The sequence below is a fragment of the Alligator mississippiensis genome, chromosome 5, assembly GCF_030867095.1.
Source record: "Alligator mississippiensis isolate rAllMis1 chromosome 5, rAllMis1, whole genome shotgun sequence".
NCBI lineage: Eukaryota > Metazoa > Chordata > Crocodylia > Alligatoridae > Alligator > Alligator mississippiensis.
The window spans coordinates 18378788-18393950 of NC_081828.1; the positions used below are offsets into that span (position 1 = coordinate 18378788).

A 15163-nucleotide genomic window follows, 5' to 3' on the forward strand; every position below is an offset into this window, starting at 1 on the left:
CAAGATGCAGAGGAAGATCTCCTGTTTGCAGGTGGAGGTGCTGGGAGAGGGAGACAGCCCTGAGAGGGTGTGAGCTGAGAGGACACAAACTGCATCTGTGTGTGAGGGGACACCTAATCCCATAATGTTTGCAGAAGCTGCATTTCCAGAAGGAGACAAAAGGGAGCCTATTGCTTGCAGCAGCTGTCCAGAGACTTGTTTGGCTGTGCTGTCAGGAAGGATCAAAGGAGTCCATTTTCTCCGCAGCAACAGAAGCCTTGCCTCCACCCTCTAGTGGCAGATCGTAGTTATTCATAGTTATTAGGCCTGTGCAAAGCAGCAAGTATTCGCTGCTGATTCGGAGGACAGTGATTCGATTTGGAGATTTGAATCGCTGTCCCAATTGACCGAATCAGATCCAAAAGATTTGGTGCCACTTTGGAGATTTGGCCATAGACTAAACAAACAGCTGACACAGCTGCCTCCAGACAGTAAGTCTGTTGGGGTTGGGAGAGGAAAGATGCATGGGGGAAGGAGGGACTGGGGCTGGGGCTTGGACAAGCTGCCCAGCCGCAGCAGAGGGGTGTGGAATGTGGGTGCAGCAGCGCTCAGAGTTGAGGCTCTGCCCTGCTGCTGCTTGGGATGTGGGCGCAGCTTGCTCTGGGTGGAAGGGAGCAAGTGGCAGCAGAGCACAGCCCCTGCTCCCAGTGCTGCCGCACCCGCATCGCAATTCGCACCCCCCCCCAGTGCTGGCTGGGCAAGCAGCAGCAGAACATAGTCCCTGCTCCCAGGGCTGCTGCACCTGCATCACAATCCCCCCCGTGCCGGCTGGGCAAGCAGCAGCAAGGCATAGCCCCAGCGCTGCCACGCCCACATCAGCACTGAGAGCAGGGACTCTGTGCTGCCTCCACTTGCCAGCCAGTGCGGAAAAGCACAGGATCTGGGAGCAGCAGCTCTGAGAGCGGGGGCTATGCCCTGCTGCCGCTTGCCCCCGTCCATCCGGAGTGAGCCATGCCCGCATCCCACCCCCCACCCCGCCCCAGCTGGGCAAGCGGCAGCAGGGCATAGCCCCCACTCCCAGTGCTGCTGCACCTGCATCCTGTGCACCCCCACTGGGCAGCTTGTCCTAACCCCAATCCCTCCCTCCCCCAACCCCAATAGACTTGCCAGTTGCCTGTTTAGTCTATGGATGAAACGCCAAATCTTTTCAGATGCTTCCAATTGATTTGGAGCTTTTAATTGGTTTCTTGACTCGATTCGGATTTAGAGATTCGGTCCCCAATTCGGGCCAAATCTCCTCCAAATCAAATCGGCTACTGAAGCTTCGTATAGTCCTAATAGTTATAGCTGTGATGCCATTTATTGTATGGCAAGTGGATTTTGACCAGAGGAGAATCTATCTTGTTGTGGGGGTGGGGAAGAGACCTGTTTAAAGGATTATTACCAGGTGAATGCAATTATTGAGGTTGTTTAACACAAGTGGGACCACCCAGTGTGTTGGAATTATCTCCCCCCCATGTTGCAGTTGTATATTTTATCCAAATTGTTGATTTTATTATTAACTATTGTTATAATTTTCTTATTTTGTTTATTTCTTTTCTGTATATAGATTGGTTGTATATAATAAAGAAACAATGTGTTCATTGGGTTTGGAGTGAATTCCTGGGCATTGAGGGTGAGGGACACACCTCTCCATGGGGCACCTGAGTCAGCAGATCTGCCTCAGGGGGGTCCCAGGGCTACTGGCACCCTGAGGACCCAAAATCCGGTGCATCATCCAGCCTAGCATGCCAGCACGGGTTACAATATTAAAGACACCCGAGTAGGGATTCAGGCATCTCCACACAAAACAGTGAGGGACAGCCCAAATCACTAGAGTTTTATACAAGCTGAAGAGTTTTCTATCAAAAGTTGGACATGCCTGCCCCTTACTTTGTCATCCACAGATACAAAAGATAAGCCATCATTATTGGTTTCAGGCCTCTGCACTATTATCCAAGTGCCTGATTTCAAACATGGCCTAGCACCCTAATATAACTCCCTAAAATCATTTATTCTGCACACTAATCTTCCCCTGAAGAAAAATAAACTGACACTCCATCGTGCAGGGATGACTACCAAGCCCTCAAATTTTTATAGACAAACAAGGGCAAGGAACCCATTTCATAAATTTCACAGGAGACAATGCTTAGCCTTATTTTTGGAAACCCCGGTACTCTGGTCATTCTGATCTGACAGAAAATTTAAGCACAGAAACAGACAGGATGGATCTCAGGGACCACCCACAGTTATACCAATTAATTAAATCTCCATTTCATGCAACCTCTATCACCCCACTCTTCTTAACATATAGGTCTTGGTCAGCAGAAGTAGAAGCTTTTAGATTTCTATAGAGGAGACATCTGTTAGCTCCATCAGCATCTAACACTACTAGCATACCCACTGCTGCCGATTCTTTCTTCTGCTCTAATCAGAACAGTGCTAATTAAAGCTGGTGGTATCCGAGAGGAATTATACCACCATATTAAAGATGCCAATGGCCCAATTACACTGTGCCAATTCCAATGCAGCTGAATCAGTGCAAGCAATGGTGCAAAGTTTTAGAAAATTCAGATGTCAATGGAGTGTCCAGAATCTCTGACTCCACAAAGTGGCAAGTCTACAAGCAGCTTGGGTTCCTAATCCAGACCTGGCATTAGCAGCCATGGTTCTGCTCACTTCCACTCAACCACAGATGAACACTGAATCCTGCTGAGGGATTAGGGATAGTGGAAGGGGGAATAAAAGAGAAAAGGATTGAGAATGGGAAAGAGAATGCTTTTTTGGGGGGGAAAGACAGAAAATATGAGGCTGTATTAAGGGTGGAAGAGAAACAAAGTGAAAGTAAGAGGAGAGAATAAATGAGTTAAGGAAGAGATATACAAGAGATAAGGAAATATAAAAGAAAAAAAAGCACAGAGAATGAATGATATGGTTTTCCTATCAGATACATCTCCTGAGCATGCATGCAAGGTATCTATTCCAGAGCAACAAGAAGGTTTAAATTTCAAGTCAAATAATAAATGTTGCTTTTAGGGGAGGATTTGTAGGGGGTGGGTTATTTTGTTATGTGAAAGTACAGGTAAGACACCTGGCTTGAGAAAAAGAGTGTCATGTCATTTTATGTATTGCAACTAAAGGAAGAAATGGCTGTATGGGTGTTGTTGGAAGCTTACCTCATATAGGCATTTTTTCACTTGTTACAGCTTGCTCAGGTTTAATTAATGCAGTAAATCTGAAACACAACAAAATTAAAATGCACATGTACAAATAGCATAAGAAAAATTAAATACAAGCATTTTTGTAAGTTGATTCTAATCACAAAGACTTCAACAGTTTGAAAGTTTACTTATAAGCAGAACCCCCTCCCTCCCCCCCCCCAACCTCAAAACAGGATGAGAGGAGCAGTGGCCATAGTCACAACACAGGGAGTTCCCCCAAATAAAAGGCAAAATCAGGAAGCTCCAAAGAGGAAGCAAAGAAGAACCACTTCACATTCCTCCTTAACAGCAACTTGTAAAGTTACATCACCACGAAATCAGAACAGCTTTTCCCAGCTCACAAATAAGGACTAGACAGAACATCATTAAGGACACCTGCTATCTCCTTAAAAATAAAAATATAAACCTTTGTATGCTGTATGTCTTCAGTCCAGTTTTCTGCATAGCTGGAACATCATCATGCCTAAGGTACTAGAAGCACTACAGTGATCCTCCAACCACAAGTCTCTTTAAAGAGCAGAGTCAGTAGTAAAACCCTGACTTCACTGAAGTCAACAACAACTACTCTGATGAACACAGCAGGATCACATCATTTCACCCGTGCCTGACACTATTTACCGACTACTGAGTCTATAGCATGCTAGTCACTTCTCTTCCAGATACATTTGGCTTCTTTTTTATCATAACATTTACTATACAAAATGAGGCAGACTACAACATACATAAGCCTGTGGTTGTGACATTCTGATACAACAAAACAATGCAATGCTAATTTGTCATTGTGGAACAGACTGCTTTTAAAATCAAAGAAAAAAGCAAAAGTGTACAATCAAATGAAATGCTTTTGCTGTTACAGAGTAAGAGAATTTTTAGCTAAAAGCATCAGAAAGAACTTACCTGCACTATCAGAAAGCAGAGCCAAGAAAGCTGTATATACAAGCAAAGAGCAAATGCAATATCAGTTTCAGGTATTCCAGGAGTTATCACGAACAGTGACAAAAAGCAAGTTAAAAAAGGAAAGAGCATCTTTTTTACAGCCCACTATCCATCTCTTTTGTTTTTTCATATAACTAAGCATGGACAGATATACTCCTTGCTTTCTGGGCTTTCAGAATAATGTCAGGCAAAATAACATTTTTCTTTTATACAAAAGTAATAGCCCTTTCTTTATATGTCAAAGAATTAAACATTATGTAAGAACATTGGCCTTCTGGAGATCATTACTCCCAGGACTGTTCTTGTACACTTAATCAAAACTAGAATTTGAAGGTGCACTATCATAAGGTGTTCACTAACTCATTATAAAGCTCTAATGTAAAAAGCACACAACATTTATAAATATTAACTTGGCCAGGTTAAAATTTAGCGAGGAGCCTAACTTTTAATTCCATTTTAGCATGTACTTCTGTCTACACTATACTTTTCTTATGCATTAGAAGGTCTTTATTGTCTTCTATCAACATTGGGCGCCTATACACAGGTGCCAAGGCTGCTCCGACACGCTGGAATTCCAGCGCGGAGCCGACTTGATTAATCGAGTCTGCTGCAGTGTGGCAACTGCTGCACTCCAGTAGCCTCCTGCATCTCACGTATCAGTGGCTCTGCACTTAAAAATGGTGGTGGGAGCACTTGAATTAAATTTCATCAAACAAGCTTTAGGTCAAGCACCCCACCACCATTTTGAGTGTGGAGACACTGATGCACAAGACGCAGCAGTGCTTTAATTAGAGAGGGTATCGGAGCTTCTCTAAATAAAGGGCCACCCCTCCACCACCATGTGTAAAAGTACCCATTGATTCTAACCTAGTGTTTCTCTAACCAGGGTACACACACCCCTAGGGCACACGTGGCAAATTTTTAGAGGACAGAATAGGAAAGAAGAAAAGGAAAATACAGCTACCTCTCACTTAATGTCGTAAGTTACGTTCTTGAAAAATGCAACTTTAAGAGAAACGATGTTAAGCAAATCCAATTTCCCCATAAGAATTAATGTAAAGGGGGGGGGGGGGGGGAAGGCTACGTTTCAAGGGAAAAAATTTTGTCAGACAAAAGACATATACAGTATACATTTTAAATAATTTTAAACAAACAATTTGATACAGGTATAAGTTTTAAATCACTTATACAATCACAACGAGTTAGAAATGTTCCGGGAATACTGGTACCAACACACCATAAACAACAATGGCTGCCACACCGAAGCAGGAGCGTCACTTGGCTTACGTTACAAAGCAGTTAGTTACCTACTAGCAGGCGGCAGCCAAACAACGTTATAACTGAACATTGCATGACTTTAAACAAGTATGTTCTCTAATAGATCAGCCACGTAATAATGAAACAACGTTAACCGGGACAACATTAAGTGTGGAGTTACTGTATAAATGAATAATGAAGAAAAATTAATAAAGAACAACCTGACAGTATCTCTACAATGGTTGGAGAAATTGGCATGGTTGTCGTGAAAGTGTTACTTTTTATTATGCAAAACATAACTAATCATAATAGTACATAGCAGCATAAACTTAATAAGTGTGTAACTCAAAAAATTTGAGAACCACTGCTTCAGACTATGTCTCCCCTCTAAAGTCCCATGACTCTTAGAGAGTACAGGAAACCTAAAGAACCACCGAGTCCAATGGCAAACAGTGTTCAGCACTGCAAAGACAGTGAATATTTACACCTTTTAACAGTTCCCTCAAATGGTTTGGTTTTAATTCAATACTCATCAATTTACACCTGAAGCTGTACGACTTCATTACAGTTCATGGGAGAGTAAGATTTAACAAAGCTTTTGTGTGTTGATGAAAGGTAGTAGGTAGGATCAGGTAGCTAGAAGCACAATTTAACACAGGTCTCAACTGAGACTAGAAAAAAGTAATTTGCTACCACATAAATAAGTGGACCTTTTATTCTTTAAACAAAGCTGAGTATCAAATTAAATGAAGATTGGCATGATAGTGTCACAGCACTTGTCCATAAGGCTTGGTATACAAGAAAAAAAAAGATCAAATACATAAAGTAATACATCTTCCATGGAAGCAAGAGAGGCTAAAGGTTAAACAATTAAAACAAACAAACAAGCTCTCAGTTTCTTAAAGTTTATATTGCTTTGATCGCTCGCTATCTCAGACTCCTTGCAAAAAAGGGCCAGGCACGATTAAGACTTTCTCCGAACTGCACATTTTGAAGCGTTCGATAAACAAACAGTAACAAATAACATGTTTGTGCGACTATTACATGCTTCAAGATGGCTTCCAACTCTATCATATATTCAAGTCACAGCCGCGTAGAACCTTCTCTCAAAAATGTTGCAAGGCATGGACTAGAGGTACTGGGCAACTATTTAAACAAGTAGCTTACAATCTTCAGCCTGTGGGCCACAAATTTGCTAGTGCGGGAACAGTGGTAGCATTAACTGCCATGGCTCTAGAAGTTGTGAAAATTAATGCTGCCATGGCTGCCTTGCCACCAAATTTCTGGACCCAGGCCAGAGAATAGGGCCCCATAGCCAGATCTAGCGTGCAGAGCAGGACCAGCACACAGGGTCGCTCCAAGGCCGGCTTTGACACAAAGGGTTCAGGCCAGTGCGCCAGACCACAAAGTGTGGACTGACATCCTGACACACAGAATCTGGCCTGTGGACTGCACCCATGCCACTCATGTGGCCCACAGACTGGGAGGTTGTGCACCACTGATTTAAATGGGAAATTAAGGCAAATCAAATTCATTACTAGTACTAGCAGAAGGGTTAGAAACTGAGACAGCCACTGAAGTTTTGGAAAAAAAAATAAGGACCCTTTGCCAGGGGACACAGGAAAGCTGGAACACAGCCCTGGCTCAGTTTGGTTTCCAACAAACTAATGTAATTAGCTAATGACTGACGCCTCCTATTATGCATAAAATGTAAAACAAGTTTCTAGCATATAAAAAAAGTAGAGGTATGTACAACTGGTATAATAACTAGGGACCTACTGAAATCAAGAAGTCAGGTGGCCAGTTTTGTGCGCCAGGAGGCCAGCCGCCATTTTCACACGATTATTGCAGCACAGGGCCCCCATGCCTCTGATTGGCTGTGGGCCCCTGGTGGCTCTGCCTCTCACTGCTGCTTGGCCAAGAGAGCTGTCCATCGTGCCGCCCTGCCCCTCTTGGCTGATTCCCTGCAATGGGCTTAAGTCCAGGCCACAGCAGCCATGAGGACCACTGGCTTCCACTGGGGAGCCAGCATTTTATTTTTAGTAAGGTTTTTTGTTGGATTTTTAAAATTATTTCATGGATTTCACAGACTGCCCATTTCTGTGGTTTCTGCAAAATCCATGCACTCACAGATTGAGTAGCCCCTAATAATAGCAATTAATAAAAATACACAGGTACTTAGGCTCACTCCTCCTGCTGACATTTTTTAATGCAAAATGCACCATATAGAAAGGAAGACACCAACTATTTCTCTTCCTTTTCTTCAGCAAGGCAGCTCTGAGGCTTAATAGTCTGTACTTGTGAGAGCAAGATCTGTTTTAAACCAAGCACAATATCCCACATTAAGACTCGGATACTTGACCATGAAAACTAATGTTGTTCTCTGTAAAGCATGTAGGAGAATTAGGATGATGAAAATGAGGTAGAAAGGGGACCTATAATAATACAGAGATGCTGAAACTCTCTACAGAGACCCTCTCTCCAATATTGGAATATACCCTTTCAGAGCTCTCAAAACCCACTCTTTGAAGGAAGGAGTTATCATTCCCAGTCACCAATGGAAACCGTGAAGTTTCCTGAAATCTTGTGATTCTCTGGATTCTTGTGATTATAACCTCTAGGTACAGTGTGGCCCCACAATCAACAAGACAAAAACAAAAAAAAACACATATCAACGTTTCAGTACTAAAGACAGGCAGAACTCTGAATGGAAATGATCAAAATAATTGTAAAAAAACAAAGAAAAAGAAATTAGTTTGCTAAATTGTACCAACTCACCATGCTTTGCATCTCAGACTCATATTTTTAATAACGAGCCATGTTTAGTCTTCCCTTAAATATATGCAATGACTGTGCTGGATAAAATAAAAAAAACTTGTGTGATATTTTTGCCCTAGATAACTGTACAATTTTTAACTCTAGTTACCTTTTACTTGCAGTGAAAATTGTAAAGGGAAAAAAGGTTATATATACATTTACCTATACGGACAGTGTTAAACAGTCTTTGCAGACAGCAAGAATAACAAAGAGAAGTAATACACATCTGCTTCCTGCCATCTGTGGAGAACAAAGGAAATCTCTAAAGTCTGAATGTGTGAAAAATGAGTTCTGTTACAAATAAATGGCCGTTTTCCACCCAAAAACATAAACATTCAAAATCTCTGACTAATCAAGTCCCTGGCACATTAACCAGAGATTAAAAGGCATTATTAATATAATGGTGATACATAAATCAGTGCAGAAGTCCCATACAAAGCATTTTTAAAAACATGCAAAGTTTTCATACTGAGAAACCACTCTCTATGACTAATAAAACCATTCTGGGGACAGGTAATGGCACGGTAAAACTGACACCAGCACACCTTGTCTCTTAAAATGGCCTCACAGCTGCTCCTTTGCTACAGTCCCGAGACTTGGTACTCCAGGATTTGGGAGGTGGGGAGAAGCAGGGAAGGCGCTGCTTTCCTGATGCTCATCTTCTGATCACCCTGTGGCTGTTTAAAAAAGAGAGTAAATGCTACTTCAAACCACACTACTTAAATGGGCTTCTCTGTGGCTGCTTTAAGAAGATTTTGGAGGAGCTACCTAATGATGTGAGCTACAGGAAGATGAGCCAGCAAAAGAGGTAGGTAAAAGCAGCCAGGGGGCTTAGCCAAACTCTTTTGCCAGTGGAGCAAATCGAAGGAAATTCCTGAAGTTTCTCCCCCTTTTTCACCCTTAATGACAGATCTACCTGACCAACGGTCCCTTCATACATGGAAGCAAAACAAATGGTTGAAGTCTAGAATTTTAAAGAGGCAGACAAATATGCATATTAAAGTATGCCTCTGTGAACGCCTTGTCTTCAGGCTCGATGCAAGAATATAGACTAAAAATGAACAGGGCTAATAACGGCTGTCTACACATGACAGCTATCCTAGAATAAGATAGGGTATGAATTTAAAGTAGAATGGCTTTGTATGTAGATTGGCTCAAAGAGCCCTTACGGAGAAAAGACAGTTAGGTTAGGCCAAATCCCCTTCAAGGGAACAACTCTGAGACTCAAATTCACCTCTGGTAAAAGCAGATACTATTGCAGTGATGCGAGTGATGCTGTTCCTGGTTATGCCAGTTTTGAATTGGGTCTTGTGATTCTGACTTGCTTTGGACAAGGAAGGACATTAAGCACCTAGACAGAGCTGAGATCTTATACAGGGCTCTGCTCAGCCTTATTCAGCAGTGACAGGAAACTAAGAATTTAGTTATAACACCACAGATACTTATATAAATATTTAGTGAGTTATAATCTTAATATTAAAAAAAAAAGCATTTCAAACATCCTTTAGAATTACTAATCACTGACATGCTTGTGGGGATGAGGCTGCTTGCTTTCTCAGTGTATGCTGCTATACAGTCCCAATTGCAAGTGGGGGCTCAGCTGGCTGATGTAAAGTCAGAGAATCTGCTTTTCTGCATGCAAGCACTGGAAATCAGGATTATTCAAAGCCACTGTAAAAGTTCAGCTCCCATATTTAAATCAATTTCCTAACTGTTCACTTAACTATGAAACCAACCTAAACAATTGTATAGAACTAGGACTCACTGCACAACATGCAGGAAAGACCAATTCTTCATAATCTACTCATAACGGCAAGGCAGGTTCTCACACTTTTTTGTGCATCACTGATAAATAAGTAGGCGCCTCTTTAATTATACTTGAGATTCCTTTATTTTTTTTATGACTCTCCTATATCACTGGTGACAGCAGGATGAGACAACATGATCAACAGGACTGAGCAGGTGCTTAATAAACAGTAGTCAAACATTAACCCTAGCTTTGCCACCGGTTTACTGTGTAACCATAAGCAAGACATGTAATTTCTCCATGTCCCAAATTCTTGCAATGTAAAAAAGTTGGTATGATTTATTTAACCATACCACCCGATTGGATAGGAAGGACTATCTGAATAACATTCAGACTTCAGAATGGTCAAAGCTGTTTAGGTATCAAACCGTGCTGTGAGCTTGAAACCAAGAATCAGCATCTTGCACTTTGCACTCACTTCCTCATAAAATTTGAAAAAGAAAAGAAAAACAACACTAATTTTTTTAACTCCCTCAGAAAAATCTATTGTCTTGTAAACTGTGTAACAAATGTCGATATAACATAATGAATGACAGAATAAATGGTATGTATGGAGTTTTGTGCAGAAGTAAACTGCACTCAACTAAGAAATGTGCTACCCTGACTATTAAAGCAGGCAAATTTAGAGTGGCTGATTTTTGTACAGACTGTCAAAACTACATACTAAGTTACAGAAATCCTGGAGTCACAGGATGGAAGAAACAAAGAGGTCGCACAGTCCAATGGGGGCCAACCTTTCTGGCAGGTGTGCCACAAATTAGCCCCACACCCTGCTTAAGTGCCACACTGATTCATTTCCCTAATTAGCTTTCTGCTCCCTGCCCAAGCTGCTGAATATCACACACACAGGCTACCTGTGCTGCAGGTTGGCCACCCCATTATAGTCTACCTTCCTGCCACATGGCAAGATCAGCTCTACCAGAACCATACCTAGAAGATATTTGGTCCAACCTGCTCTTAAAATCTCCAATAATGAAGACTGTGTAACTTTATTTCCAGTGTTTTACTATCTTCACAGCTAGAAGTTTTTCCTAATGTCCAACCTTAATCTGCCTTACTACAGTTTGAACCCATTACTTCTTGTCCTAGTCCCCCAACATATTCATATACAATATTTAGATAAAACATGCCTGCAGGTTAAAGTTTAGAAAGAAATCTAAGCTTCAAAGTTTGGACAGATATCTGACCTTCCCCAAAATGCAGATATTCATAATTTGTGTCTGGAATCATCATCAATTCTCATTGTGCCATTTAATTTCTCACATAACTGAGACCTGCACCATGCAGTTATGACACTGTCACAGAAAATACCAGAGAAAACTGAAAAACTTTGCCCGGTAAAGGCTTAAGTAGAAGAAATTTCCCTCATTAAAAATTCTCTAAGAGTGATTCTACTGGATTTTTTAAAAATGTTGTTAGCCAGTGTTGAGGCAACAGAAGAGAAAATGTTTCTCTCTCAAGAATGGGGCCCATTTGCTGTAACATGCATGTAACCACTCGTTCTTTTTCTCCCCTTACTCTTTTGACAGCACTATCCTAGTACCAAGTTGTATTCAGTAGGAACAACAGGAGCAAAAAAGAAAGAAATGTAGAACACAGACTATTAAAACTATAAAAGACTGTTGGCACCTCCCCTATGCCTGTGCCCTAGGGGTATGGGGAAGTTAGATGAGGTTCCATGATTTAACATGCTTACAGAAAAGGATGAAAATGTGCCCTGTACAATTTGGTGTAGGTAACCAGTGGTGCTTCCACTGTCCCAGTGGGTGAAACACTAATTTACTCGTAACCCTGCTGTTCCCCCAGTTCCTAGCAGCAATGAAAACCCATATACAGTAATCTTCCTTAAAAAACAAAAGTTTCTTGTACTCTTAAATTCCAATGTGAACCAAGTATAAGCAAGTGTAGTATTTACTATATTTACTCGAAAACCAGATGAGCCCCTCTTCCCACAATGGCATGGGGAAAAAAAACCCCTTATAACTGCACACAAGGAAATCTCATTAAATACACTTGCTATCATTAAACTGCTGCCAAGAACAGCATCTGCCCAGCAATGGAAACCAGCTATGAAGTTGATAAATGCATCCAACACTGAGCATGACTATAAAGTACATGGCTCATATTGAGCAAAACATGACTATGGGAACTTTTTTTATGTGGCTCTTAAAAATCAAAACAAAAAACAAACAAACAAGAAAAAACAGGCATGGGCCTGGAGGTACTACAATACCAGGCCAGCACTCGGAAAGGTCAGACCAAGCTCCGACACTCCCCTGGTGCCAAAAATGCAAAAAAGAAAAATGGGCAGGTGTTCCCTCTGCAGGGAAGTGGTACCAGGAGGGCCACAGCCAGCCCTGACACTCTCCCCCTGGTGCCAAACATTTTCAAGTTCAAGATGACAAAGGTTGAGGAATAAGGAAACACAAAGGACCCGAGCAAAGGGCTACATGGTAGACAGTGGGGGTAGGGGTGTGGATGCAATTGAGTTACATAAGAAATATGCAGCCAACTAAGCTCGGGGATGAGGAGACAGGAAAGGAGAAAAAGGAGGGAAGGGGACACGATACATATACTGTATACCAAAGAATATACAGGAGATCCCACACAATAATACTGCATGCAAGTAAGGAAATGGTTTGCAGGTGCACACACAGTTACAAATAGAGATATATGGGATACAACTGTGGGGGTGCTACATTTCATTATACCCAAAGAGGCCGAGATGCTAATGGGAACCTACCAAAACAAAAGACTAGTGCAGGGGTGGGTAGAATGGCAAATCCAGAGAGCAGCTGGACTCAATGTCCCAGAAGCCCCTGCCCGCATGGCTGGAGCTGGTTTCTATGGAGACCCCAGCAGCAGCCATGCTGTGATAGAGCCGGACTGGAGTTTCCACAGAGACTGGCCCCAGCAGCGCTGGTAGGGCATGCCACAGGGTGCAGAGGTGCTCTGGAGTCAAGCTGGGACCGTACAGTGGGGACAGTGTGGTCCAGAGCCAGGGCAGAGCCACAATCTGTTGCCTGAACATCCCTACCCGGGGCTGCAGAGCACAGCTCTGGCCTGGCTCTAGACCATGCTGTCACTGCCGCAAGATCTCAGCCCAGCTCCAGAGCAGCGCCCTGCCCAGCCAGCCTCCACGAAAACCCCGCACTGTGCTATCACAGCATGGCTGTTGCTGGGTTCTCCATGGAAAACAACCCCAGCTATGTGGGCAGGGGCTGCTGGGAAATGGAGTCTGGAAATACAAGTTTCCAGAATCTAAAATCACTTCTTGGCCTCTTGTAGGCCAAGATCAGGCCTCTTGTGGGTGAGGATCAAGTGGGGACTTGGGCCTGGGCTTGGGCCTGCACGTAGGATACTCCCAAATCCATTGGCAGGCATCTGAAGCCCCAGGGTGAGAGCCTGGGATGGAGGATGCTTGCTGGTTGTAGCACTATACATGGTGTTTAGAATGATTGAGGTCTGCCTGCTCAATCCATGACGTTTTTTGGAACGATTGCATTCCGCTTAATCAATATGATTTGGCACTGATTTGGCTGATGTGACCTGGAACACAAAAGTGTTACAGACTGTCAAGTGACCCGTGTTGATCATGAGACAGGACAGCAAAAGTTTAGCTATATCCATCTAGAAATATATATATGTAAAAAAAAATAGTTTGTACTATATGTAAGTAGGTATTAAAGTGCTGCTTAAAAGTGTGCTTATGGAACACCTGTGCCATAGTTCCAAAAGAAGGCAAAATGCATCAATTCTGGATGAGCTAAGTATATGGATGCTGTATACAAATTGTTATAGCCATATTTAATTTCAAGGTCACTGTTTACAAATTTGTTCCTCATATGCTTCCATATGCTCATGATAAGCAGGGTCTGACAGTAAGGATATGGGGAAGAGACTGCTGGGGGAAAAAGCTGTGGGGAAGCAGAGGATAAGGAGGCATATTGGCCAACACCGATCCAATTTCTGATTGGCAGCCCAGCAGCTTGAAGAGCAGCATCTGGCTGGTAAGTCTGTTGTGGTGGAAGGGGAGCAGGAAGGGAAGGGGTGTGGGGGTTGCAGATCAAGACCCCCATGGAGAGGGAGGGAACAGGGCAGGCCCTGCCCAACCAGGATAGGATGAGCATGGGATGGAGCTGCGGCTCATCCGGGGGCATGGGGAGGTGGCGGCTCCCACCAGTGTGCACCCTGGAAGGGCATGAGGGGGCATGTGCCCCTGGATCCACATGTGGGGCAGGGCAGGCTGCTGCTGCGGACTGAAGCCAGTGGGCTCCTCCCAGCTGGGGGTTGGGCTGGGCTGTGCTTGGGGCGGGCAATGGCAGTGCTGGGAGGCAGGCTATTGGGTGGGGGGGGGGGGAGAACTATAGCCATCCCAAAATTTGCTATAGCCCCCCTATACCCCCCTGCAGCACCGCCACCCACCCCAAGCACAGCCCAGCCCAGCCCCCACTGGGAAGGACCTGGTGCAGCCCTGGCCCCAGCCTGCAGTTGCAGCCTGCCCCACCCCACGCAGATCCTGGGGCACACTCCCCATGCCATTCTGGGATGCATGCAGCAGCGAGAGCCATCCCCCTGCCTCTCCCTGCACCCCCTAGATGAGCCATGGCTCTGTCCCGTGTCCTGCCCTGGCTGGGCAGTGTCTAAATCAGCCCCAGCACCACTCCCTCCCTCACCATGGGGGCCTTGATCTGCCCCCCCCACCAATGCCCCTTCCCTCCTCTTCCTCTCCAAGCTGCTGAACTGTACTCCTTGTTGCCCATGTGCTGTACTGCGGCTGTGCGCATGCACGGGCATTTATCAGTCACATTATCAGCCATGTCAGGGCGATTTCCAACACAGTAAATTTTATTTATATCCAGTGGCTACACATAGGGGGTGCACAGGGGTGCATGTGCACCCCGTGACAGGCCACGCTCTCTACTTAGGTGATGGGCAAGGGGGGCAGGCGGGAGCACCTGCAAGCACCAGCCGGGGAGTGGGAGCGCGGACGTAGCACCGCAGCCACTTCCCAGTCAGCGAGATTGGCCGCGGGGGGACTCCCCCTGGTTGCTGACTGGTCGCTGGGGGGCATGTGCCCCCCTAAGGTGGCACCAGTCACCCATGT

The 15163-nt window shown here is 44.0% G+C and overlaps 1 protein-coding gene across 4 annotated transcripts in view; it reads right to left on the reverse strand.

Moving 5' to 3' along the window:
• The window catches only part of GNG12 (G protein subunit gamma 12), a 78579-nt gene that overhangs the window by 43214 nt on the left and 20202 nt on the right, over nucleotides 1–15163 (reverse strand). For 3 of the 4 annotated variants that reach the window (XM_059727930.1, XM_059727928.1, XM_059727929.1), the window contains exon 2: nucleotides 3195–3253. The gene's annotated coding sequence lies outside the window, so the exon portion shown is untranslated. Of the gene's footprint in view, nucleotides 1–3194; nucleotides 3254–8794; nucleotides 8927–15163 lie in introns of those variants that run through there. The other variant, XM_014593916.3, reaches the window with a different exon arrangement.